The sequence below is a fragment of the Macrobrachium nipponense genome, chromosome 21 (assembly GCF_015104395.2).
Source record: "Macrobrachium nipponense isolate FS-2020 chromosome 21, ASM1510439v2, whole genome shotgun sequence".
In the NCBI taxonomy this organism is placed as follows: domain Eukaryota; kingdom Metazoa; phylum Arthropoda; class Malacostraca; order Decapoda; family Palaemonidae; genus Macrobrachium; species Macrobrachium nipponense.
Window position 1 is genome coordinate 61,246,586 of NC_087212.1, and position 26,945 is coordinate 61,273,530.

General features: G+C 37.1%; 1 protein-coding gene across 9 annotated transcripts in view; it reads left to right on the forward strand.

Moving 5' to 3' along the window:
* Positions 1 to 26,945, forward strand: part of LOC135198076 (uncharacterized) — a 61,932-nt gene that overhangs the window by 9,477 nt on the left and 25,510 nt on the right. For 2 of the 9 annotated variants that reach the window (XM_064225492.1, XM_064225491.1), the window contains exon 2: positions 26,677 to 26,721. The exons of 3 other annotated variants lie outside the window; for them this stretch is intronic. The gene's annotated coding sequence lies outside the window, so the exon portion shown is untranslated. Of the gene's footprint in view, positions 1 to 19,195; positions 19,684 to 26,676; positions 26,722 to 26,945 lie in introns of those variants that run through there. 4 more of the 9 variants (XM_064225490.1, XR_010310720.1, XR_010310721.1 and 1 more) reach the window with 4 other exon arrangements.

Here is a 26,945-nt window from a genome sequence, read left to right on the forward strand (position 1 = left end):
GGTACATTCATTTCATTAATTAATGAAAAGGTATAAACTGAAAAAATATACTGGATCTTTGACCATGCGATTAACACAGAAACTATGGGCAGCCACAGTTGACTCAACTATGACAACATCGAACACACATTCTTTTAAAAGATTCCTCTCTACTATGATAGTCCATGTTATGAATATGATAATGAATTGATATGAATATTTCCATTTAAAAAAGAGCGTTTTACTAAAGTAATTCAGGTTCGTCTTTGAGTTGGTCCAGCTGCTTTGATCCATGACAATTAATAACACATCAGGTGACCTAGTTATAAATGCAGATAATGCATGAATCCTTACTGTGAAGCCTATTTTACGGAATTGCCACAACTTCAACCAAACGTTCAACAATCTCGTAGGACCAAAATTAGGAATATTGGGTAACTTACCTCATTGATTTTCAAAAGTAGGTATATTATTATATTTCTGTCTGTTTCATGTGATCACTTGAGTATTATTACTGTTGTTGTTTCACCGGAGTCAAGTTTTTGCTAAACTTTTTTCTATTTCTCTCTACTAATGTCTCGATTTTATTTGAGCCTGTGAATTGTTTGATATTCTTCCTTTTTTTCCTTTTTTTGCTTAATTTATTGTGTATATTGAGTAAAGGATACTCCTGAGAGCGTGTCTGTAATATTCCCCGAACAACTTAGGACTGAATATCGAACAGATCACGGGAAGTCTTTATCTGGAAGAGAAAGGAATTCATAGAAAAAGAAAGAATTCACTTCAAGTGAATCTTGCTTAAAAGAGGGTCTCTTAAAAATTATTCTTCTTGTTATTATTTGAGAAGGATACCTCATGATCTAGTGCAATATGTTTTGGTGTCTACTGCATTCCACAACCAAGGAATAAAAAAGTGTGAGAGAAAGAGTATATTTTGGAAGTCAAATCACACATGTAATAATCTAATTATTTTACGCTGTACTTACTTCCTGCGTTTGTGTCCTCTTTTTCTCGACTCCATAAAGTATTGTAGCAAAACAAAAACCAATCATTTACAATAATATTTCATAAAATAAAATCATCTTTAAAACCTAGCTTTATAGTGGGAATCATTATTTTTCATCCATATATATATATCTTATATATATCTATATATTATATATATATATATGATTATCTATATATATATTTTCACACATACATATATATGGATGAAAATAAGATTTTCCACCATGAGGCGATGTTTTAAAGATGATTTTATTGTATGAAATATTATGGTAAAAGATTGTTTTTTTGTAATTTTCTCTCTCTCTCTCTCTCATCTCTCTCTCTCTCTCTCTCTCTCTCTCTCTCTCTCTCTCTCTCATACACACACACACACAAATATATATATACATTTCCTTTATTATAATAGTTATTATAATGACGTATTGATAGATAAGTGCATGTGGTTTCGTACACCTGGTGAATCTGAACTTTCTTTAAAAAGCTGCAAAAAATACCTCTGTATTCATTTGGTTCTTTAACTAAAGGAAGTGGGGTCAGTGAACCAATGTGTTACATAATCACTTGTTTATTTTAAGTTGACTTTAATGTGGGTATGTTAATATACAGCTGAGTCATGGAAACCAGCTCATTCCTAAATTCGACCAGTAAACAGATTGTCGCGTGTTGAAGAAATTAGAACTTTGCATGTGGCATCAATCTCTCCACCCAGCCCCGACTCGATGTTTAAGAGAAATAGTGCCAAGCAGAAGAAGATATGATGCCGTTACGGCATGTGCCAATGTTGGTGACCCTGTGAACTCACTCTCGGACGGCGTAGTTTGAAATGCCACAGGGATTAGCTAAGGCTCGACTTCGGATCGCTCAGCTAAACATGGGGTCAGAATCTCTCAGGATTTCGAGGAAGCTGATCCCCGCCTCTTTTTATCTATCGGAGAAAGATTCTGCTCATTTAGCTTATTTATGCCAAGATGTCTTTCTCTTGCGTTCCACAAATCTTCGCTCCGAGGAAACACCTGCAGCAACGTAGTTGCTCGCGGAGACTTAGATATAGCTTCTAATTTATCCAGAATTTTTGCTTTGTGCTCACTGCGCCTGAATTATCTTATAACACAGCACCAAGAAAGGAATTTATTGTGTAAAAGTTCGCGCATTTGAGAAAAAATATCGCTTCTCAGTACTTAATTTAACACGTATTCCCATGATATATGTATATGACTTCGAGTTTGGATAATCGAAACCTGAGTACAAGATTTACCAATAAAATCAGTTTGTTCATTTAGTTATTCGCATTTTAAGGCAAACTCTTGAAATAAGGTTGTATAAAAAAAACTAGTAAAAATGGAAATATGTTTTAATTAAATATAAACTGATCACAGAATCATCGAATTATTGCATTTAAAAAGTAATAATGAAATGTAAACTGCAACTCGATAGAGCCACTCAAGATATTTTTTTATAGAAATAATTGCTGTGAGTTTTATTTGTTCTCACTTTCTCGGTATTGTGAGCTCGAGTTCTGTCTAGTGGTTCAAGATTTAACGCATTTGAAAAGGTTTATAAGCTTGAAACACTGAACTTCTATCGATTATGGAAACTGATAAGGTTTCCATAATCGATAAGGTTGCGTTAAGATGACCCACGATCATTATTTTTAATGATGAATAACAAACACATTGTGCTGATGTTGCAGTAAACAGTTTTTTCAAGAATATATAGAAATCACAATTTAACATTTAAAATGCGTGTATTGCAGTGATCGTTATATAAATTAGATTATCATTTCCGTGAGATGTTGAAATGCATTTTTTATATATTCACTAGGCGATCTATGTCTTCCATTGCTTCATACCGTTCACAAACATCTGATGCAAGTGGAACAACCATTTCCGCGAGAAAAGACTCATAAAATTTTCAAGAATACGAACAAGCAAAGCTTAAGCAAAGCACTGACTCACTACGTCAGCCAAATGTCACCATGATTTTTAATTGTGTAAGAGAGCACATGTTGAGCGTCCACATTACCCTGCTTAATAAGTGGCATGTTTGCAATAAATTTCACTAAGAGGAATATTGTACCCAGGAAAGGAATACAGCCGTTGATGGCCCACGATACCATCTGTCAGGGTGACTCATTATTGTATACGATCGAACTCACTTGAAAGTGACAGAAAACATTTTCTTTATTTATATGCTTTTTATCTGCAAATATGAGTGCCTTTTTATTTGAAGCACTCGGTGAGTAACTGCGGTTGTACTTAAATTGAGTACAAGTCATTTAAGCTCTTAGACCTATTCAGGATAACTATACTGTCAAGTGGAGCCGCGATTACTTTACTCACTCTTAAGTAGTCATGCATTAATGAATGAATTATGAGATCCCTTTCCCGTAAGGCTTTCATAAACTTGCACCTTTTTTTAGACACACCATCTGCTCTGGCATCTTAATGTTTACATTAGGACGGTACTTGCCAGCTTAGGGTTACCAAAGAAAAAGCTGTCAGCCTGTGTATTGCATTACATTACTCTGTTATACTCAACGAGAATAAATGAACCTTAATCATATGCGCCCAAGTCGTGGGTAAATTTCCGTGAGAAGTCGGTTTCTTTTCAGATAAAATATTTCGCAAATTTCTTTTTGAGTATTAATTGCAATGAGTTTTCCAGATTACTTCATCTCGGTCATTAATCGTATTCAGTTCGTTTTTTTTTTTTTACCAAATTATATGTCGTGAGCTTTTATTTATAAATCATCACTATAGCATTATGTTGTAAAAACTTACCTGATTACTTATTAAAGACATAAAGATGGTCTTGTATTTTAGCGTTCGGCTAACTTCAGCTCTTCAATTTTTCGTATATAATAATAATAGTAATAATAATTTATAATAATGATGATAATAATAATAATTAATCATATTTTTTATAATTTATTTTTAATATTATTCTTCTTATTCTTATATTATTATAATAAGATTGTGACATAATAATTTATAATAATGATGATAATAATAATAATAATCATTATTATTATTATTTTTATATTATATTATTATTATTATTATTATTATTATTATTATTATTATTATTTTGTTGTTGTTGTTGTTGTTGTTGTTATTATTTTGTGTTTTTATGTAGTGCCATATATCAATCCAGTTTAATTTTACTGTGACACCAAAAATGGGTGCCATAGTAGGAAAAGTACTTAGACTATTCAAAGTAAAAAGTGTAAGTGTAATCACCATGTAATTACATTTACATGTGGTTTCATGTTGTATTTTACGTTTAAGATTGTCATTGAAAAACACTAAAAGCGTCACAGATCTCTTTGAGACTGCCCATCGTCGCCCCCCCCCCCCCCCCCCCCAACACACACTCACTCACACAAAAAAGTACTAATGGGAAAACCTATCGTGATGTGCAAGTAAACTGTTAAGGTTATATTGCATCTGCTTTGTCACTTGAAAAAGTAGGTTGCAAGAATTGTTGAGGATGATGGAAATCGAGATTCGCCACGAACGGTTTAGTCATAAATACTCGACGAATCAGTTCAGCTTCGTTGTTAGGGTTATTCAACAGTCTCAGCAGTAGCCAGTTAGGGAGAATCCACTATATCCGTTGGTGTGAAAGACTTGTTTCTTATAGCTTAGTATTCAATTTATTAATATTATGTCACTTTGCAAATCTGTCATCTCCAATCACATCTTTGTGACTTTAAGAAACGTCTGGTCACTCAACGAGGTGCAATTCCCTCTTCATACATTAAATCCACTTTATCTTCTTTTGCTTGTTTTGGTTTTTCCCCTTTGAATGTGTCGACCTACAATTGTCAGTGATGTCTCACTCAGTTTCTTTTGGGGTGGGGGTTAGCAGTAATTTCAGACAGTTTTGTGGACATGCAACCCCATCGAAGTTGGTATGACATTGTAACCACACCCGGAATATGGTCCATCATTATATCACACTACCCATAGTGGCTATGACTCATAATTTTCAGTATCAATTATAACCGAAATATCTTTTAAACGGTATTCCGGTAGGTTGCAAGAAATAAGTGCTGGTTTAATATCACCTGGAGACAATCAGAAAACTGACCTTTGCTAATCAGTAACACCAAACGGAAGTAAGGACTCAGTGCTTACCATTCCGGTCGCCAGATATAACAGAAAAAACAATCAAAGGATCTTTGGTATGATATAGGGGCTTTATTTCCTATAAAATGCTGCTTATCCTACGTGAATCGTGCGAAGCTTTTCTGACTGAAAGGTAAATAAATAGCATGCACACAGATGCACAAGCACACGCACACTATATATATGTGTATGTGCGTGTGTGGGTGTTTGCGTGTGTGTGTGACTGTGCCTGCGTTCATTTTTGTCATATATACACTCGTAGACTTTTCTTATATTTACAAATATTAAACCAGAATTATTGTTAGATATCAGGATCACTATACATTAGGAATAACTTACCTTCAAAGGGGACTTAAGATTGGTAAGTGATTCTGCACTGGATGGGTGACCGCTCTCCTCGGCGCTGATTCCTTGGGAAAGGATCTTTACCATAATTTCCTCAGTCTACTCAGCTGTAAATGAGTAGCTATCCCTGATGGGGTAGGGTCCAGCTATATGTTAAATAGCAGAACTCAGCAATGATGGAAAGATATGAAGGAATAAACGACAACGACATAAATGGAACCTCTGGCAACAGAGGAGCTTCGTCCGGCAGCCAGGTATTCAACCTAATTTAAGGGGAAGACGGTCAGGTACTTGGAGGTCGTCGTCCAGCAACTGACCACCACAACGACAGTAACCAACAGCCTGCAGATTGGAGCTACAGAAGCAAACCAGAGGAATTAAATAAAAAAAAAGAAAACAAAAAAAAAAAAAAAAAAAAAAAAAAAAAAAAAATTCTGACAAGAGAAGAAAAAATAAGGAAATATGGAGGATGCTACCATTCAGAAGCAACCCCGAAGAGAGGCAATATAGAAGAAGGCGTTTGGTCAACATCTGGAAGATTTGAGAGGGAATTAAACCCCACCCCAACAAACAGAGCAAGAGGCTGGCAGGCCAAGTAAGGAAACAAAATAAGGAAAAAGAACTCGGCTTCTCCCCAACAGAAAGAGAGGAACTGGAAAGGGAAATGACCACATGACAACGAATTTACAAGAAAGACGAAACTGAGAGACGAGTGCCACAGAAGAACGACATGGATGACGAGGTATTCAAAACAACGGACACACGAAGAAACACCGACGAAAGTAACAGAGAGGAACGGAAATGGTTAGGAAAACAAGATTAGGACAATGGATTGGATCCAGATACAGAGAGGAACCAAAAGATTCCCCTCCATGAAATCCTACAAACCACCAAGGAAATTTAAGGGAGGAAAAACAAGTGAGGTCAATTGAAATAATGGACATTAATTACACAACCCACTAGTATTTCACAGAGACAAATAACTTGGGCATATTTGCAGGAGCAAGATTAAGTAGCAAGAAACTGATGGGGATACGAACACTAAAATACCAAACATCAGCAACAACCAACCCAACAGAAACCAAAACAACAACCTCCTTGGAAAAAGGGCGCCTGGAAAAGCAAAATCATAGTGATGAGATCTGACTTGAGTAAAACTTGAAAGAGAATTGGCAGAAAAAAAGGCTAAGAAGCAAGAAAACCAAGAGAGGAAACTCAACGAGAAATTTAACAAAGTTACAAGAGAGGGGACTAAACAACACAATAGAAGATGTAAAACAGAGGCTTTAAGGGCCAAAGCAATATAAGATCCAATTGGTACATTGAAACAGGAATTGAAGGGATACCAAACAGAAACAAAAACTATTCGGAATCCAACCAAGAAAAGACTCTACAACCAAACTAAGAGGGGTAAGGACAACACCAAAGAAAATTCCTGGAAGGCCACGAACCAAGTAAAGGACTCTGGGAAAACATATGGGAACAAATCCGGGTCATCACACAACAAAAACATGCAACAGGGCTCCAGGAAGTTTCAAGGAAGAAGAAAAACAGGAGAATTAAAACAAAAGATTCACAGACTGATTTCACCGACAGGACACTAAGTCAGACACCAATTTAAAGGAAAATGCCAAACTGGAAAGCATGACAAATTCACCATTGGCCACCCCAAATGGATGACCACAGGAAAGAACATCCTTAGCTACAAAAAGACAAGAGTAAGGCGAAAATATAAGCCCCTGGTAAACTTACCAGGCCTATCACCTATCTTACCAATAATGTGGAAGTTTATCTAAAACAGGTATCATTTAGTGAAAGGCTATACAACTACCTAGAGGAGACAAAACACCATTCCCCCACCAAACAGGAAGGCTGCAGAAGGAAGGTGTGAGGCGTCCACAAAAGACCCAGCTCCTGCATAGACAAAATTATAATGAAGAAACAGTAGGAATGGAAAAGGAAAACCTAACCTAAGCATGACATGGATTAGACTATAAAGAAAGCCTTCGACCATGATTACCCACACACATGGCTAATAAGAATGCCTTTAAAATATATGGGGCAGAGGAAAACACCATTCAAGCTTCCTCAGTAACACAATGCCACAACTCGGAATACAATACTTACAAAGCTTCTGGCAATAAGGACTAGCAGAGGTTAATATCAGGAGAGGGATCTTCCGGGGGCGACTCACTGTCCCCACTACTTCTTGTCGTAGGTAGCCATGATTCCCATGGACAAAAGTTACTACAGAAGATGGATGCTGGGGAGCGTACCAAACTCAAAAAAGAAAAGGGAGGTAACAGAATTTAACCATCTGCATGTTTCATGGACGACATCAAGCTTGTATGGTTAAGAGCATACAAAGGAAAATTAGATTTACCCTTAATCCAGACTGGTAAGGGATTTGTATTCTGGAGACATTCAGGATGGAGTTTGGTAAGGAATAGAAAAAAATGGCCGCCTTAGTCAACTTACAAAAGGGCGGGCAAAGTAACAAGGACTTGAAGGGGGATAAAGCTACCAGATGGGGAGCAACATCAAACAACATAGATGAAGACTGGCGATACAAATACCTGGGAATAATAGAAGGAGGAAGATATAAAATATCAAGAGATGAAGGACAACGATCAGAAAAGAATATATGCAGAGACTCAAGGCGATTACACAAGTTCAAAAACTCAACGCCGGAAATATGGATTAAAAAGCATAAACCACATGGCCAGTTTGCCAGTTAATCAGGTAACAGCGCAGGTAATAGTGGAATGGGACGAAGGCAGAACTCTGCTAGGCATAGCATCAGAAAACTTAGGAAACATTGCACAAATTACACAAAGCACTACACCCAAGAGCAAATACGGACAGACTATACAATAACACGAAAGGAAGGAGGGAGAGGACTACTAAGTGTAGAGGACTGCGTCAACATCGAGAACAGAGCACTGGGGCAATATCTGAAAACCAGTCAAGAGTGCATGGGAAGAAGGACTGATAAAAGTAGACGAAGACCCAGAAATATACAGAGACAGGAGAATGACAAACAGAACAGAGGACTGGCACAACAAACCAATGCACGGACAATAAATGAGACAGACAAAAGAACTAGCCAGCGTTGACACATGGCAATGGCTACAGAGGGGAGAGCTCAAGAAGGAAACTGAAGGAATTATAACAATGACACAAGATCAGGCCCTAAGAACCAGATATGTTCAAAGAACGATAGACGGAAATAACATCTCTCTCATATGTAGGAAGTGCAATACGAAAAATGAAACCATAAACCACATAGCAAGCGAATGTCCGGCACTTGCACAGAGCCAGTACAAAAAGAGGCATGATTCAGTGGCAAAAGCCCTCCACTGGAGCCTGTGCAAGAAACATCAGCTACCTTGCAGTAATAAGTGGTACGAGCACCAACCTGAAGGAGTGATTAGAAAAAGGGAAAACGATCAGGCAAAGATCCTCTGGGACTATGGTATCAGAACGGATAGGGTGATACGTGCAAATAGACCAGATGTGACGTTGATTGACAAAATCAAGAAGAAAGTATCACTCATTGATGTCGCAATACCATGGGACACCAGAGTTGAAGAGAAAGAGAGGGAAAAAATGGATAAGTATCAAGATCTGAAAATAGAAATAAGAAGGATATGGGATATGCCCGTGGAAATTGTACCCATAATCATAGGAACACTAGGCATGATCCCAAGATCCCTGAAAAGGAATCTAGAAAAACTAGAGGCTGAAGTAGCTCCAGGACTCATGCAGAAGAGTGTGATCCTAGAAACGGCGCACATAAGGAAAGCGATGGACTCCTAAGGAGGCAGGATGCAACCCGGAACCCCACACAATAATTACCACCCAGTCGAATTGGAGGACTGTGATAGAGCAAAAAAAAAAAAATAATGATGATGATAATAATAATAATGCCTTTTATCTCTTGTGTTATCCAGTTCGGGATTTGATCTTATTTTGGTTCTTTCTTTAGTAGTAGTTTATGTTTACCTTTTTTCAGCTAAAAATGGGGTTCATAAATGGCCCGTGGGGATATTCTAGGCTACAACTGACGTATCCAACTGATTTGAGGGGAAGAATCTATTACACCATTTCACCCAAAACTTTTATATAAACATGTTTAGAGTGAAAACCGGCATGTCTAGCTTCTGAACGAAATAACGCTGTAGAACATAACCCTCCTTGGGGGACTGGACTTTATATTATAAATGTTTTGAAAACTCAAAGATAAAGTGACATTGTAGTGCTAAGGGAGAGTTATCAGATAAAAACATATTGTTTGCAGTGTTTTGAAAGAATGAAAGAATTGTCATGGCGTTCAAGTAGTTTTTGAAAGCTTTCTTTAACCATTTTGCCTTACTCTTATGACTTCTTTTTTTAAGGCATTATTCTAGCGTTTCCTTTATAACAGAAGATGAAAACTACTATTGCACCCTGAGTTACCCTTTCATAATCTCTGATATAATCTCTGACACTTGCTTTGTGTTTCTTCCTTCTTCTTCTTCTTCTTCTTCTTCTCTTCTTCTTCTTCTTCTTCTTCTTCTATCCAATAGGAGCAGTTGGAAGGAGACCTCCATCTGTTGAGGAACTGGAAAATTACGACGTCAAACTTTTCCATATTTATTTCCATCACCAAAAAAACAACGTTTCATGATTCTCTGACTTCAAAATCACGTCCCTGTATCAAAAGAAACTTGAACAATAGAGAACATGCCATTTTATACCAGTTGCAAAGAAATGTTGGGAACATCATTCAGGTTAGGCTTTTACTTTTTGTGTTAATAGATTCAGCTATTTGTATCTGATTTTCTTATGAATCTCTCTGCAAAACCGGAATTTTTTCAGGTGAAAAAGAACATTATGTTCATTGTGACAGAGGCCGGTAAAGGGTCCTTCTTATTCGATTGCTCATCCCTCTGTGGTCTTGGCAGCGAGAAAAACCAAGGCTTTATTTTGGTGGAGCCAGTGTAAGCTAATTGACAATTTTTACATGGGAATAAGTAAACCAATAATTATTCAAAGGTTTTCAGCACTCTTTCTTTGGGATTAACAGTTTTTAATGTTTAAAATATGATATAAAGTTGATTATGGGATGGTACTTATTAAAGATTTAATTTAGATTTTAGTTTTCTGTAAAAGAAAACTATTGATATGGATATTTGTCTGTCTGTCCGTACATTTTTCTGTTTGCCCTCATATCTTAAAAACTACTGAGGCTAGAGGGCTACAAATTGCTATGTTGATCATCCGTCCTCCAATCATCTAACTTACCAAATTGTAGTCTTCTAGCGTCAGCCTTGGCTGGGAGTTTCATAAAGTATTGCATGCTGTACAGAAAACTGGATTGCTCCAAAGTTCCTTTGTCGGGAACTGCATCTTTCATTTGTTACTTATGGGGGGGTTTCAGCATTCAAATGAATCAATCATTGTAGACTGTTTGTTTTGATGATGAAAATAAATGGGAAATGTTTGGTGCTGTCATAATCCTCCAATTGTCATAACCATTCAACAATATTGGTCATTTGCTGTTTATATTTATTGCCTTTCTTATTCTTTGATTTTGAAGAGATGGAAGAGGCATGTACCGTAGAGTTCATTTAACATTATCATACAACTTTGTTGTGTGATTTATTTTGAAGTTCACCGGTCATTTTTAAAGTCAGAAAATTTTCTTTGTTAATTTAGAGATTATGAAAGTCAGATCTCTCTGGTATTCAGAATTCATATACAAGTCATTGTATTAGGTATTTTGGGCCCAAATGGGCTTTTTCAGGTTTATATGCCAGTTTAAAAATAATGGTTTATATTTCTCCCTGATACTGATGAAACTCATTGAATAGGTATCTTGGGATTGATGAGTATTTTTCCCATATACTCTGTTTACCTTGACCTACATTTCAAGGTCAAGAATCAGTTGCAGTAATCCCTTAATTATATAGATCTTCATTATATTTCATTCAACATTATCCGACAGCACTGGATCAGGGCTCAAAGATATATATAATATGTATGGTTGGCAATGCTGCGCATCGTAAGGAGAATATTAGTACCAATATTTAAACTCGTGGAGAGACTGAGAAAAGGTCGAGAGGGCAGAAAAAAGTTTCGAATGTGGGGGGGGGGGGGGTGGGGGGGGGGGGGGGGGGGGGGGCGGGGAATGGTGGGGGGGGGGGGGGGGGGGGGGGGTGGCAGGGGCGGGGCGGCGGCCAATGGCTGGGTCACCATAGAATAGGGGGGTGGAAAGTAAAACTGTGGATAGAGGAATGTGGGTGGAACAGGGATGTAGTTTTCCTGGGTGGGAGGGGGTGGGAATGCAATGCGGGATGAGTAGAGAAGGATAGGCAGGCATCTGACTTCGCTATAGCTTTTTTTGCTTGATGATTTTACATTTATGCTTTTTCCCACATTTTATTTAAGGATATGTACAGTACTGTACGGTAACAAAGCAAGAAAAAGAAAGCTATGGTATAGAAAGATAGAACAACAGCTGAGTTGCTTACATACTCCTTCGCTTTTTAAAATTCTATATTATGCTATTTTCCTTTATATTTTTAACGTATTTTCTCATTTTTGCTTACTCGGGGAGTAAGCCTACAAACTATGTACTTTGTTGTTGTTGGGCGGTGGGGTGTGGTAGGAAAGCCCAATGGAGAGCCTAAAAAGGTCTGAAAAAGGTGTTTCGCGTTGAGTTAAAGATACGGGGATTTTAGGATAGGGTATTTATGATTTATTTATTAGAATGAAAATGTAAAAAATAAATAATGTGCATGTTATATAGTGCATAAAAAGTATTTCCAATAAAATATAGAATATTTATTATAATTTTCGTTGGTGAAAGAAGCCTCTATTTGACTGTAGATTTTAGCATGTTTTAGCTTATTTAGTGTAATGAATTAACTTATGTTTTTGTTTGATTTTTGTGTTCCCACTTATAACTGAAAATATATGAACGTGTTTGATGTGTGTCCATTTCATTTGAACGCTGTTGTTAGTATAAGTAGTACTAAGTGTGAGTATTAATTACAAAGACCACTTCACATTAAGTTAGAAATGTAATGCTTACAACTTATATGTAAGGGGAAAATCTTGGATGCGTCCCAAGTAAGCTGGAGGTCGCATCATGCCTTGTATATTCTTACAATTCAAAAGATAATCGCAATCATGTGAGTAGGTTATGTATGCATGCAAACACTCCGTGCTCAGGATGATGTCACCGAGACATGTTATAAAAAGCACATATTGCCAGCATCCACAAATTCGTATTTTAAATATTTTATCGTAATTAGAGATGAAATATCAACGTTGGTAAAATATGCTCATGTGTACTGGCGGGTGGTGTTACAGCGTGGCACTGCGCTAAAAAACACACACACATAGAAAGCGAAAGAGATAGAGAGATTGAGCTTTCGCAATTGTTATTGACTTCAAAGCTAAAACCACACAGCCACTTCATATATCAGGAAACTTCACTTTGTCGTTTCTTATTGGCTGATGTGGATATCTCATTAGTTTTTAGCATGTGGTTGAAGGCGCACTGGTGGGCAAACGCTCATGTTTTTTGTAAGCTTTCTCACTATAGAGGGAAATGTATACATAATTCAAATTTTTGCATTTTTAATGGCTGATGGACATAGCATCATAAATAAATTGTACACTTATTGGCTACATCCAGAAAGTATCAGTGCACTCAGTAACAAACACCGTTTTTCTTCTTAGTGCATGATCAAATGCTTGTTTGAACTGTTTACAAGTGTTGTGCAAAAGTGATGCAATTTCCTGAGCACATGGTCATCATTGCAGTGCATACAGCATTGCAGCTGCTGCTTGTGTTGATTGTGATGCTGTGTATTTTGTGTATGGCCCCACTTGGTCCTAAGAGGCCGAGGAAGGTTGTTGACTTTTCAACAGAAACTCGAAGTCGTTGGGAGAACGGAACAAGATGGCATTTCCCAGTCAATCTTGTATGATATCAGGGCATCCCAGGGCAAGCTGAAGAAGTACACGACGGTCTTCGGTAAGAAGATGGCCAGGAGTCATGCTCGCAAGGTCATGGCAAGGCTGCAGCTGCAAAGTTTGCAGGCTTGCATAAGGTTGCGGGCATGGAGGGGTCCTAAGGTAGGCATTTTTTATTCAAAATTCTACATGGGATTTCTAACAAGTAGACTCAGGGCAAAGCTCTTGATGCTTCTGAGGAGGAGAGAGAAGAATTTTTCCAGACGTTGAGACTCGATGAGAATAGAAGGCCTTGTTTTCAGGACAAATCTACAGTTCTGATAAAGCTGGTCTAGTCTGACTCTTCATACCCACTAACAACACATTGGCTGATGAGAAGGAAAAGAATTTACCATGGCGAAAGCTTGTCAAGCAACGTATTTCTGCTTTGTTATGTACAAAGGCTACTGGTGGGCATCGTTGCAAACCATTGGTAGTTAGACATGCATAACAACAATATGTCCTGCGAGAGTTGATAGATAGGCTCCCAGTGATTTTGTATCTTTCGGCGAAGGCTTGGTTCACCGCCAAGGTCATAAAAATCGATTGATTTAATAATCATTATTGCAAGGAGGTATTTGTCATGAGCCAGAGGACCTTGATATTGCTAGACATCGGGTGAAGGCTTTGTTTCTCATGGATAGTGCATCCTGATTCTTAATACAGCCCAGTTGGTTGGTGATGAAGGTCTGGTTGGGTCATGTATTTGCCTCCTAATATAACTGCACTCATTCAGCTAATGAGCCAAGATGTTATTGCGTCAACAAAATGGCTGTACCAGAGGAAGTTCCTGGAGGAGGTGATGGTAGTATTGGAGGACAATGAGAAGGAGCATGGCTTCAGTACACGGAGGGAACAAACACTGGGGAGTCTTTGCAAGTATTTGCTGAAGTCTGCCATCAAGAACTTAGCAGATGCCTGGAAGGACGTCACCGTAGAAACCCTTAACCGCGCCTGAAATTGTATGCTGAATAAAGGAGAGGCCATGATACTTCGAGGTGTTCGAAATTAATGACTTCTGGGCCAACTCGCAACTGGAAGCAACAAGAAGAAAATGCTGGTCTCGATTGCACAGTCGAGTTAGTGGAAGAGGGGGTGGATTTTTAAAACTCTTCACAAGTTTTTAAGAATTCCGGCCACCATAATTACCGAGGGCAGTGAACAGGGGTAAGTGACAGTGTAAAAAGAAGTTTTATATCTGTAGATTTGTTTGGGTACGAATAATTAGAAATATTGATTATGTAACCTACTGTATTGTGTGGTGCATGCGAGAGTTTACAAAAAAAAATAATTTTCTTTGTACGATATATTTTTGGGAAAATGGTAGAAAATCTTTGTGTAACCCATTGTACTATGTGTTGCATATGCGAGAAAAAAAGTTTTATATTTTTGTGTACAATGTATTTTAGGAAATTTTTTTCAGTAAGTATTGCATGTTCCATACGAGAGAAAAGAAAAGAGGTTTGCATTTTTAATGCATGACATAATTTAGCGTAATTGATGAAAATGATGAATATTGATTGTTAAACCTATTTCATTGCGTGATGGCCAAAACTCACAATATTTGGCTCGGTGGTGATGGACCAAGAGTGATTAAGTAATATGGTAGGGCTATTTGCAGTTGGCGCCAACTGCTTGCCACCCTCTGATTTTATGTTAGAATTTCAGAGAACATATTTCTGAAGCTCTTGAACCAATGAATTTATATCGTATAGGTCAGAACACTCAGTGTGTTCCTTGGAATCATCATGGGGGTTTGTTCTAAAAGCTTTAAACATCTCAAGAACTGCTGAACGGGTCGTCTCGAAATTTGGCTAAATGTTCATTCGGCTGCAGTCTTCAAAAACTCCATTTGGAATTTCAGTGGTTAAAGAAATTAAGTGAAATCTGACAAGTAAAGCTAAAAAATACAGAGCTTTAAACGACAATTTTAAAGATTTTATTCTGAATCAGTCGAAACTTGGCTTATCAAAACTCCTGATATTTGGCTTGTAGGAAGGACAGTTATGTCGCAGATGACCAAAAGAAATGCAAGAAATACACGACAATTTCGACATTTGTCATTTATTTGAATTAGACACTGAATCGTACAAAATTATATGCACGATTGCTAGTAATGGTTTTGCTTCGTCTCCATCTTTGAATTTTTTTCCTTTATAAAGGTTTCAAAAAGGATCTTGGTCATTTGTCCAAAAAGGGGGTTATCGCCAGAACGGCATGTTTTTTTTATTATTATTATTATCATTACAACTACGCTACCAAGTTGCTATGCTTATCTCTTTTTATTCATCAGTTTCATGTAGTGTTAAATCTCGAACATCAGGACCTAGAGACAAAATACTTGGTTCGAAAGTACCACTCACGTTCCTATGAGGCCTCTTAGCAGGAATGAAGAAGAAAATAGTCTTGTTCTGCAGAAACCAAATGAATTACTGTTAGATTTTTCGTTAGATTTTCCGAGGTTATTCACTTGGGCCGGGAGATATCCTTTTGTTAAGTGGTACAAGTTTTTTTTTATATTTCCAGGAGATTCTCATGTATACTTGTCTCATGAAGCATGATGCATGCATCAGCAGAGTTTAACTTATAATGAAGTTTCTCTGTTTCTTCTAATCATTCCTCTTTCTATTGGTTGCGAAATAATTGTCTTCATTCAATTCATCACAGGGAGAGTATATATACACCTGGGAACGTCCCTATTTTACTAATATAAATATTTAGTAAATATAAAAGAACTGCAAATTGGTGAGAGTATAAATAGAATTAAAAATGAAATTCTGCTGAAATTTGGTTTGTTTTCTTTAGAATTTCCCTTACCCTACATTCTTCAGATGTTGAGGCGATAATACTGATAACTTTAGTTAATGTGGCACTATTATTATTATTATTATTATTATTATTATTATTATTATTATTATTATTATTATTATTATTATTATTATTATTAGGTATTTGACCACGAACATATTTGACGTGATGAATGGCAAAGTTTAGAAAACTTAAGGTAATAGGGTTTTAATGTGTAAACAGAGAACGGAAATCCTAGAGTCCGACTTATTTCACTGCACTCCAGCAAAACCACTGAATAACTTAGGTTTCTGTCAGTATATACTTCCAGATGGTCTAGTCCATCTTCATCGGTTCACATCCATCTTTCTGATCGTTTAATTGTTAAGAATATTTCATATTTAATAAATACCAATTCTCATTTCGTTTGCCTTTGACATCGAAAAAGTTTGATGATTTTTGAAGACAGAGCTTAAAAAATAATAACACCAGGATCGTGACGTGGAATGAGAGTTAATAGTAGCTAACTCAGTCATAGCTGCCCATCCTCCTAAATACAAGAGATAGAAATAGCATCGATCCAGCAAAACACTGAATGTGTTATTAATAGACCTCTAGATGAGTTTTGGTAAGCCTATATATATATATATATATATATATATATATATATATATATATATATATATATATATGATTACTGAGTCAGCCATACTGTTACAGCAATTCTAATATGATTTTGCAATGACTGAAAGCAGAAACTTGCCAACGTGCTTTGAGATGGTTTTTCCATAGGAGAATACTAATTATGATATAGAGTAAAATAAAAAGCACGAACTAAAAGCTGATTCACGCAGCTAGATTACTCCGCTCGAGATAACGATTGTAGTCATAGCTGAAAGGTCAATTTTTGAATTTCTCGAGGATCAGTTTGTTAGCACCAAAATGAGAAGTTGCTTGTTGCTTTCTGTCCATTGAGCTTGTTTGCGTAAATGAAGACGTTAGAATCTGGGCTGTAAAGAATTTTTCATCTTATGTTTTCATATTTCTTGACTCGGATTAAATTATAGAAAAAAATAATAACCCTGCACCTGATTATAAGGCTAGCTTGACTGCCTCCTACTTGACGAATTTATTTTGAAAATTCGTTGAGACGGAAAGTTGATTATGAACGTTACTAATTTCTGCGACGTTCGTTGAAAGTTTGGATGCGATATATAGTGTTACATTGTTAACACTCGGAGTGGTCTTTTCATCTGAAAACCTCCTGCCTTTCTACAGATGGTAACTGATGACTGCTACGGTAACTGGCGTTGGAGCCAAGTACTCTCAAGAGCCTCTTTGTTTATATTCATGCCCAGACCGGAAGAGGGCATCATATTTCTAGATTAAGGGGTCAAGGGGAAGCTTTGTAGGTTAATCGTTGTTTATTACATGTGAGAAAATAGAAAGAGGTGCATTTTCCTTCTCCAACAAATGGTATCACGGATGGCAGGCTGTTCTTTTGATGTTTCTCAATACGGAAATACCACGATAGTCTCGCTTTAACATGAGTTGCATCTGCCACGGCTGTGACAGTTGACCAATCGTAATCGCAGACGCGGACATCAATAGCCGGAAGATCAAAGAGAGTTGTTTGCATCAGACAAATAACCTTAAACAATAGACGCACCTCACCTCAGAGGCTATTATCCTGGCAGAAAGGGTTTTGTCAGATGGGGTCGGAGAACATTGATGTTTTTTAAGAAAGTAAAATCAATAAAGAAATAAAAAGAGGTGCTACGAATTGTGAGTAATCACGGTTAAGCTATCGACACATCATTGGCCTACAGCCCCTCCACGAAAATCCTTTGGATCTTTTTCTCGCTTAAATGCCATGATCGTGACTTAGCTTCAAGACTAACAGGCAAAGGGACGTCAGTATAACCCCCTGGCAGCGATGACGCATGTGAAATACAAGCAACGTAATATCTGAAGCTTCAGAATTCGTCGAATATTGACTCGGCTGGCTAAGGCTGGTTTTGGGCACAGGGTAATTCAGCTGCTCGTCTCACTCGACATCTGTTATTTTCGCATCCTGAGGGGTGTTTCGTTGTATATACATTAGTCATTAAGTCCTCACTTTAAATATTCCATTGCATATATATTAACCATTAGGTCCTCACTTTAAATATTTCTCCATCAGCTGACGACTTGGTGATAATAAAAGCAAAACATAGGAGTTGAGGAATGAAGTCTGAATGTCCCCCTCTGACACTTTTACAATCCCTTTGCCGGACTCCTGACACGCTCTGACGCAAACTAACACAAACAGCTGTCACTTGACTCGTAAAAAAAGATGATGCAATTGGTCTGAACCAAATAGAATTCTCTAAGTGATAAATGGAAGTTCTAATGGGGAGATGGACCCCGTCTGAGAAGCGAATCAGGGACTCAGACAAAGAGAGAAAGAGAGCTTTACTATGGGAAAGAAACAAAGAAACTTGAGAGAAGTTCATGATTTGGGAGACCAAGGAGAGGAGAAGGACTCTGGGACCGTGCGCTGCGAACCCTAGAAGCGAAGAGATTAGGGGAAGGTCAAGAAATAAGAACCATGTGAACGAGACGCATTGATAATGTTATGTAAATATAGGGGGTTGCAGAGACACCACATGTGACCAAAGGAATGAACCAGAGAACGAAAGAGTAGCACTCTGAACTATGGGGAAATATATTCCCGACCTGTTGAATTCAAAGAAATGTTCCCGTCCAGACAAGGTTCGTCCTCTTCTTACAAAAGATAACATGTAGGAATCTAGGGTAACTGACGCTTAGCGGTTATAGGAGGATGACAGGGGTGAGGAGAGTCCTGAACGGAGGAGAGCTGGGGGCTGACACACGGGGCTCAAGTTGGTGGGCGTAGGGTGAGTGGGAAGGGCATGATGGCAGGAGACCAGCATCATCGTGCCCTAGACCAGACACAGACACACACACACACACACAACCTCAGTTTCAGTATCAACTTTGCCGGGACAAGGAGAGGGCGGGAGAAGTAGAAGACGAAAGGAACTTGAAGAACCACTCGAATTGTAAAGACAAAGAAAAGGATCACTTGATTTTATCGGAGAAAATGTTTTGTAATCTTTCCTAAGTGTCAGGATTATTCTTAGCTGGTGTTAGTGTTGTTTGTGGATTTGTAAACAATCAAAACCACTATTTGATCGAATTTGCTTGTGATCTGGCTTTCAGAAGATAATTATATTGTCCGCCAGCCCTCTCAGACGACACAGTTGCAAAGTATTTGTTTCTTTACTGAGCGAAGTACCTGTTAAACAAAATTTACATATATTAAATTACTTTTATAATGACGTGACAGCACAGTACCTTTAGGCGAGGCGCGATTTTCTTTGAAGATTAAACATTCAAGACATTTAGAATTAAAAAGATCTAGGTAAGTGCCTTGTATTTGCAATGTTTGTTTGAATGTTTTACAGTGTTATTGTACTTTTCCATGTGGATGATAAGAAAAGCATGTAAAATTAAAAAAACAATGACAGTTTGCGCACTCAGTGAAGAAGGAATAAAAAGAAATAAAACCGGTTTCGTAAAGATCAACGATAATATATGACTACGAGATTTGACAGGGAGCGACTACCTTTGTTGTGAGATGTAAATGTGCCAGGTCGAATCAGGCCATATTCTAAGCGTATTATGCATCCTTATACCCGACGTATCGAAGTGTGGGGAAAACAAAGAGACCTGTGTTCAGTCTCAAAACCCGAGAAACGAGAAAAACAGAAGCTCTCTCAAGATCATAAAAGGAAGTTTGGGCGTCACCCCGTTCTCTGAGGACGAGGCGAGCTCAGATATATTATCGAGCAGGAGAGGTGGAGGAGATTCAAACCCATAAGTCTTAAGGGGCATCAGCGCCATATGATTATACTCTTCATGAATAAAGATTAATTTGTCTTTCAACATAACAGCTGTTGTGGCCAGTGTAGTTGAGATTAAACTTAGCTGAGTTGAGTTTGTTTGTTCTTAAATGCAAGTGTTGTTAGCTTTTACGGCCCGGTTTTTATTAAAAAAATGCGAAATTGAAGTTGCATATCTGGCTATCATAACGATTGTTAGTGTAGTGGGTAAAGTAATGCAGTGAGAACATTTTCCGTCAATAACGGTATTGAATATTGTACAAAATTGAACGCAGAAAAGGTTTTGGTATGGAAATAGATGCCGGGTGTTGCTAAATTTTAAATTAGCTGAATTAATGTACTCGTTTACAAGTACATATGAAATTGTGTCTGTCAGCATGAGCAATGTGACCAAAAGAACAACAAAAATCATTTCAACGTGTAATTTAGAAGTCCAAATGCTATGCGAAACCTTCGGATATGCTCATTTATTTACTTCGGCATTGTAGCCGAAATCCCCAACATTTATTTTTATGTGTCTTCTACATCGGGAATTTGTGATGATCTAGTGTGATATACATTTCATGTATAGATAATGCGTATCTGTAATGAACTTCTTTGAGATAAGGGCCATTTGAAATTGTGGATGACAATTCGATGTTAACAATTAAAGTAACTGAACGTGTGATGTGGTCTTGGTTACCCATGTACACAGTTTCCCAGTTGATTAGTAATCACTTGTATGATAAAATTTCCTATTTTCCTTATGTATAGATAAACATCTTTAGAAATGTTCATCCTGTGGGCTTTTCTTTCTATTTCATACTAATTTTAAACGGGAATTCTCTATCATCTCAGCTTCTTGACTCCTATAATGTCTATCCTTTTACAACGTTCCTTTGTCTTCTGTAGAGGTTAAATTCCCTTTGTTCTCTTAGGATTTCAACTCGTGACTACCCCTTTCTGCTAGCAACATTTCTCTCGGCCCAAAGCCAACTTGTTCCCAACACGAGACGAGAAAACCATTTATTACCCGGATACTATTATAGGCCGATCAGATGCTGACGATTCAAGATAGCTTGAAAAAGGTCAGAGATCTGAGACTGGCCGAGGGAAGTGTTCTGATTTAAATGGGTAGTTATAAGTTGAAATGTGAAGAGAACAATTCTTTATAGCCTCCTGCTTGGTCCAAAGCTTAGTTTTACTAGCTAAATTCTGCCAAGATTATCTGCCAGAGAAATGTTCCTAGTATAAATGACCAGTTATGAGTTGATTCCTTAGAGGAAAAAGAATTTATTTTCTTTATCTTTCATCTCCTCTCTGTATCATACACTAGATGCAATTTTATAGGGGTAAGTTTGGCGGGCTATTCTGTGGTACCTTATCTTGTTATATATATATATAATATATATATATATCTATATATATATATACTATATATATGTATATATATATAATTAAGGATAATAATAATATACATATATATATATATATGTGTGTGTGTGTGTGTGTGTGTGTGTGTGTGTGTAGACATAAAGATAAACATGCGTGGTAAGGTGCAATGTCTATATGTAAACTAGTATTTCAGTTCTTTTAAACTGACGAAAAATCACCGTTTGCAATAGGAGTTCAGACTTGATAATACAGAAGAGTATATATATACCTACATATAAATATATATACATGTATACAGATATATAATAGTATAATGTATACATATATATGCATATATATGTATTTTTATTTATTTATTTAAGTGTCCTGCATGATTTAACCGTTTCTTTCATTTTGTTTAATTGTAAATTATTTACAGATTCCTCGCTATATTTTATTTCTGTTACTTTGTACCTGCTGTGAGTGTACTTCAGAGTGCTTTTTGTGTTCATATGCTTATAAGCTACCCTCGTTTGTGTTTTATGCGTTGATTACTTTCGTAGTAAGTGGAAGATAACATTATTTTTTTAAAAATATTTTCCATGTTTCCGAATACACTATATGTATTTTTTTAACTTAATCATGTAAATGTCTGTGTCGCTTGTATTCTAGTATGTCTTCATAATGGAATTTCTTTCTATACGATGCTGGTACACAGTTCTTTTGATACCCAACGTATCTTCAAATCATTTCCTTCGAATTAGCATAAGCCTTGATCACATAATAACACAGATTGGTTAAAATACTCTCTCTCTCTCTCTCTCTCTCTCTCTCTCTCTCTCTCTCTCTCTCTCACCCCATTAAGCAGCATGAACCATCTTCAAAAGCATCGTTCGGAGATTTAAAGGTTGTTTCTGGTGTGTCGCTATTCTAAACATCCCCCAACTCGAAGTGAACCCAAACTAATCTGGTCGTAAAAGGCAAGTGCCCAGGCATATGGCTGCATAGTATTTGAAAAAAAAAGTTGAGAGGGAAATAAAAACTTCTTCGACAAGTATGAGTAAATTTATTGTATCATAATCTTATGCAAATGAGAAAGACCGACACGAAACAACAGATCGTGTTTTCTCTTGAGGTATAGGAGAAAGACAGATATCCGTCTAGAGATAGAGATAGGGAGAAAGAGATTTTTAAAAAATGCGAAAGAGACAATGCAGACCCATCGACTTCGTTATGCCTAATTAATGTCTGCACTACATTAAAGGACAATGGGGAATCACTGTGCCCGTTTTCTATGCGTTCCATTAATAGAGAAATACAGAAAACGGAAGAGAGGTTTGCACTTGTCCTCCTTTCGCTTACTGTCAGATTTCACACCACCTGCTTTTGCAGGAGTGTTCTGACGTCATGCATGCAACGATACCTTTTCTATTTTCTCTCTCGCGGTGTTAAAGAATGATAATCACTCGTTTGTCCTCACAGTTTGTTTACCATTTTTTAACATCTTACGCTTGTTTTTGAAGCTCGTGTTTATCTGATAATAATCCCCATCAGGTTATGATGTTAACATATTTATGGATTTTGACGTTATTTTTATCTTGTTTGCATTAACGATTTCTTACATGGATAAGTTCATCATTGAAATCCATGTTAAGGTCATCAGCAGTTCTGTCATTTTTCATGTATCAAGCAGTACATGAAGGTTTGTTTGTTCTTTACTGTCACAACACAAATCGTTGTCTCTGTATTTGTTTGTATGCTTAAATGTAGCGAGGAAGAAATTCGCTGCTACTCCTTTCTCTTCTTCGTGGAGGAATTTGTCGCAGGTAGACTTTTTCTCTTTAGAACCATGAGAATATCAGTTTAATGGACACACACACAAACATCGGTATGAAGGGAAATGTCCTTTCAGAGTGTATCGCTCATCTCAAAGAAACAAAGCAACTCATCGCGAACTTTAATCTCGCTCGGAAATATAATGGCTTTGATGGCTTCGTCTCCCTTGAGAACGACCTGGACATTTTTCGTTTTGCCTCGTCTTGATCTGAGCCTGAGTTTATATGGCCTGCTGTTCTAGAGATGGATTAGAGAACTAGCAGTAGGGCCGAATAGCGATATTCCTCTTCATTTTTGGTCTTGGAGATAAACTAGAATTTCAGTTCTCTATTGTTATATAACTTCAAATAATTATATGGCTATTCCATGGAGAAGTGGGGAGCTTTGTCTTCTCTCGTCAATTTCTGCCATTAATTTCATCGGGGTTTGATGTTCGAGTCTTCCAGCTGTTCTGCCTTCGAAAAGCTCTGTAGTGCTTTCTCGCAGTAGTTAAGATTCTTTTTTCTGCTGCAGAATTTTTTTTTTCTGCAGCAGAAAATATATTAAACCCTGCAGTAGTGAGAGAGCAAACACAGGAAAACGAGGCAGTGACCTCATAGCTAGCGTAAGGATAACAGCAGGATACGCTCCTTCCTCTTCTCCCTTGTATCCTCCTTGAGAAGGCTTCCTTTCTACCACAGCCCAGCCTTGAGGTCGCACCCTTTCTCCTCACTGCCGGAAAAGATGAGAGTCAGGGACAAATACATAAGCAGATCGAACAGTTTAGACAATTTTTAAAACATGTGCTTTTCATCTTGAGCTTTTGGTGATTTACACGGACAATGTATAGTTCACGCAGTCCAACCGACTTTTCTAAATTAAAACTTCTATTCCCGAGGCAGGAACTATTTATAACAGAAACATGCTTATAGATATATAACAAAATAGTCACGCGCAGCAGTTGTTATATGACAGAAGTATGTGCAACCAGAGATAGTTATTCAGCGCATAACCACACACATACAGAGAACACGACATCATCTAACAGAAAAGTGCGTATACAGCGAACGACAGACTTATTCAACAAAATTGAGCACAAAAATGGCGACTGAAACCGAAGTATTTTCGCCCCTGATCGCTTTGAGGCAATAACAAACAAAAGAGATTGGTAGGCACCTCCGAAAGTGACGAACAAAATTGTCCACGTAAATTCAGAGCTACGCTGCTTAGGGTTGAATCCTTGAAATCCCTTCTTGAGAATGCCATCAACTTTAGTCTGAGTTCTCTTTGATTGCGGCCACTGTACTTAAGGGATCTTCGGAAGGATTATGCAAGGATGTTTTTAGAGTTAGCAAGATGTGCTTGTTTTGTTTTCTACAAAGTTAATGTTCACTAGAGGTCATTTTCTAACTCATGTGAAATGAGTAAAGCAGAAGCCATTGGCGTCCTTGGTAGAACGTAGGCATCAAAAGAATAAAAGAAATGGAAACCTAAGATTCTTTTCTTTTAATTTGTATATGAAAAATATTTTTCTACGAGTTTTGTGTTTACTTACCCAGTTGATTGAACCAGAGATATAATAGAATTTCAGATCTAGTGAATAAAGTTTGTCTTGAAAGGAGTGTCTTCTTAATTTTAAAACCGACACGAGCGGAAATGGGAAGAAGACCGTGAGATAATGAGTTCGAAGATGATGTACACTTGATTGAAATAGCTCTTTCATTAGAAATATGACCACACAAAACTTTTCATTGCAGCCTCGAGTATCAAGTACCTGTGTTGTGCACATTTTTCATATAATTAATACCTTAAAAATTAAATGTAAAATTTTATATAAAGGACAAAGTTTTGTTAGTTTCTTGTGGACCAAAGTTTTAATTAGCGGTAACTTGATCGCTGATGAAGGTACAGAAGAGAATATAAGTTGATGAATGTGATGGTAAACTCTGGCTATATTGTTGAGTCTAACGTAGTGCTTGAATAACTCGAATCATCATCGATGATGACGTAACGGGAGGTATCTCCTTTCGCTTAGAAAAACGGTTACACTACCTCTTGCAGTGAAGTGCTAATCCCAAGACTGACGTCATAGTTCGGGGCAGCATATCGTTAGCGCTGTAGGATTTGTCTTATATTGGGAACTATGATAGCGATTATAGTATATTAATCAAGTTAACTATACTGTGTTTAATGGTAGGTGATGTTGATAGCAATATGGCGAACCTGAAATGTAATGGAAACCAGGCTTATGAAAAATTCTCTATGGACGATCAGATTTCTGGAGAACAAAAGTATATATGGTCACAGTTCGACATACAAGATAATCTCAAATCGTTTAGCAATGTTAATTTGATTGATTTATCTTAAGCTAATGCAATAAGACTTTTGCTTGTTTAGAACCAGTTGACAAGCAACCAAAATCAGTCAGTTTGACTAGGCTAATTTGGATGAGGAAGATCGTCAGTCAAATGGAGATTCAAATGGCTTTTTTAACTTAGGTTTGATTGAACTGAAAATAAAAGAAAGAAGGGGAAAATACAATCTTGCCTATAGATCGCCTCTAGAAAAATAGAATATCACAAGAAACGAGGGCAACCAAAGTAAGATAGGTTTCATTAATGTCCTTGCCAGTATTGTAATGAGTGTATATCGTTGATATTACTTGGCTTCTAATTTGGAAATGTTTTAGATTTTATTGCATTTTTATAAGTATAAAGAAAAATGTAAAACTTAGTACGAAATACAAAAAAAAAAAGAGCGGGATACCGAAAAGAAATTTCTTCACAACGTCTGATTGTGGTCAGAACATTCCAAATTTGAAGGCAGCCCATACAGAAAGGACACGAATATTCACATTATAGAGTTGACCATGACAGTGTCAAAACTTTGTCAGCACGTTATGTAACTCAGTAGTGACAGAATTCCATAGTTTGACTTTAGAAGAAAAGAAATTGTCTTGAATCAGAGCAGTCCTAGAATTACTGAGTTAAAACCATTTTCGAGGCTGTCTTGGGAGTAGGAGAGACTATTACATATGGATAAAGATGTTTAAAACAAATATTAGCTGAGAGTCCTAAGTAATGCAAATGGTTTATCTTCCAAAATCAGAGAAATCCTAATGTTTCTAAGCCTCAACGTTAAATCTTCAAGGGATGACGTAATTAAAAAGAAATGTGTCCGCTCACCGAAAACATTTCGAACATACACACACACTCAAACGCAGCTGGGACAGGAATGATCCCAGTAACATAGCTACAGTCTGTATGTTTTAATGAATCGAGGGACTATCTTAAAATTAATCGTTTTTTAAACAGTATGTTTTCTCATCCACTCTTTTTCCTCAGTCACTGATCGATCATTTTGGACTGACGCTGTTACCTGACCCGAATGTGAGTGACCTTATCCTACTTTACAAGATGTCATACCTATGATTCTAAAATATCAAAATATTTCGTGAAAGTCATTTTTTTATACATTATTTACAAGCAAATATTTTAGAAGGAGGTTTATTACCGGTACCCTAATGATCTCACTTTTATGCCATCTGTATTAGCCTCATTCCTCGAAAAAAAAGAAAAAAAAAGCTTCCGTTGTGTTTTGAGGTAATCGGCAG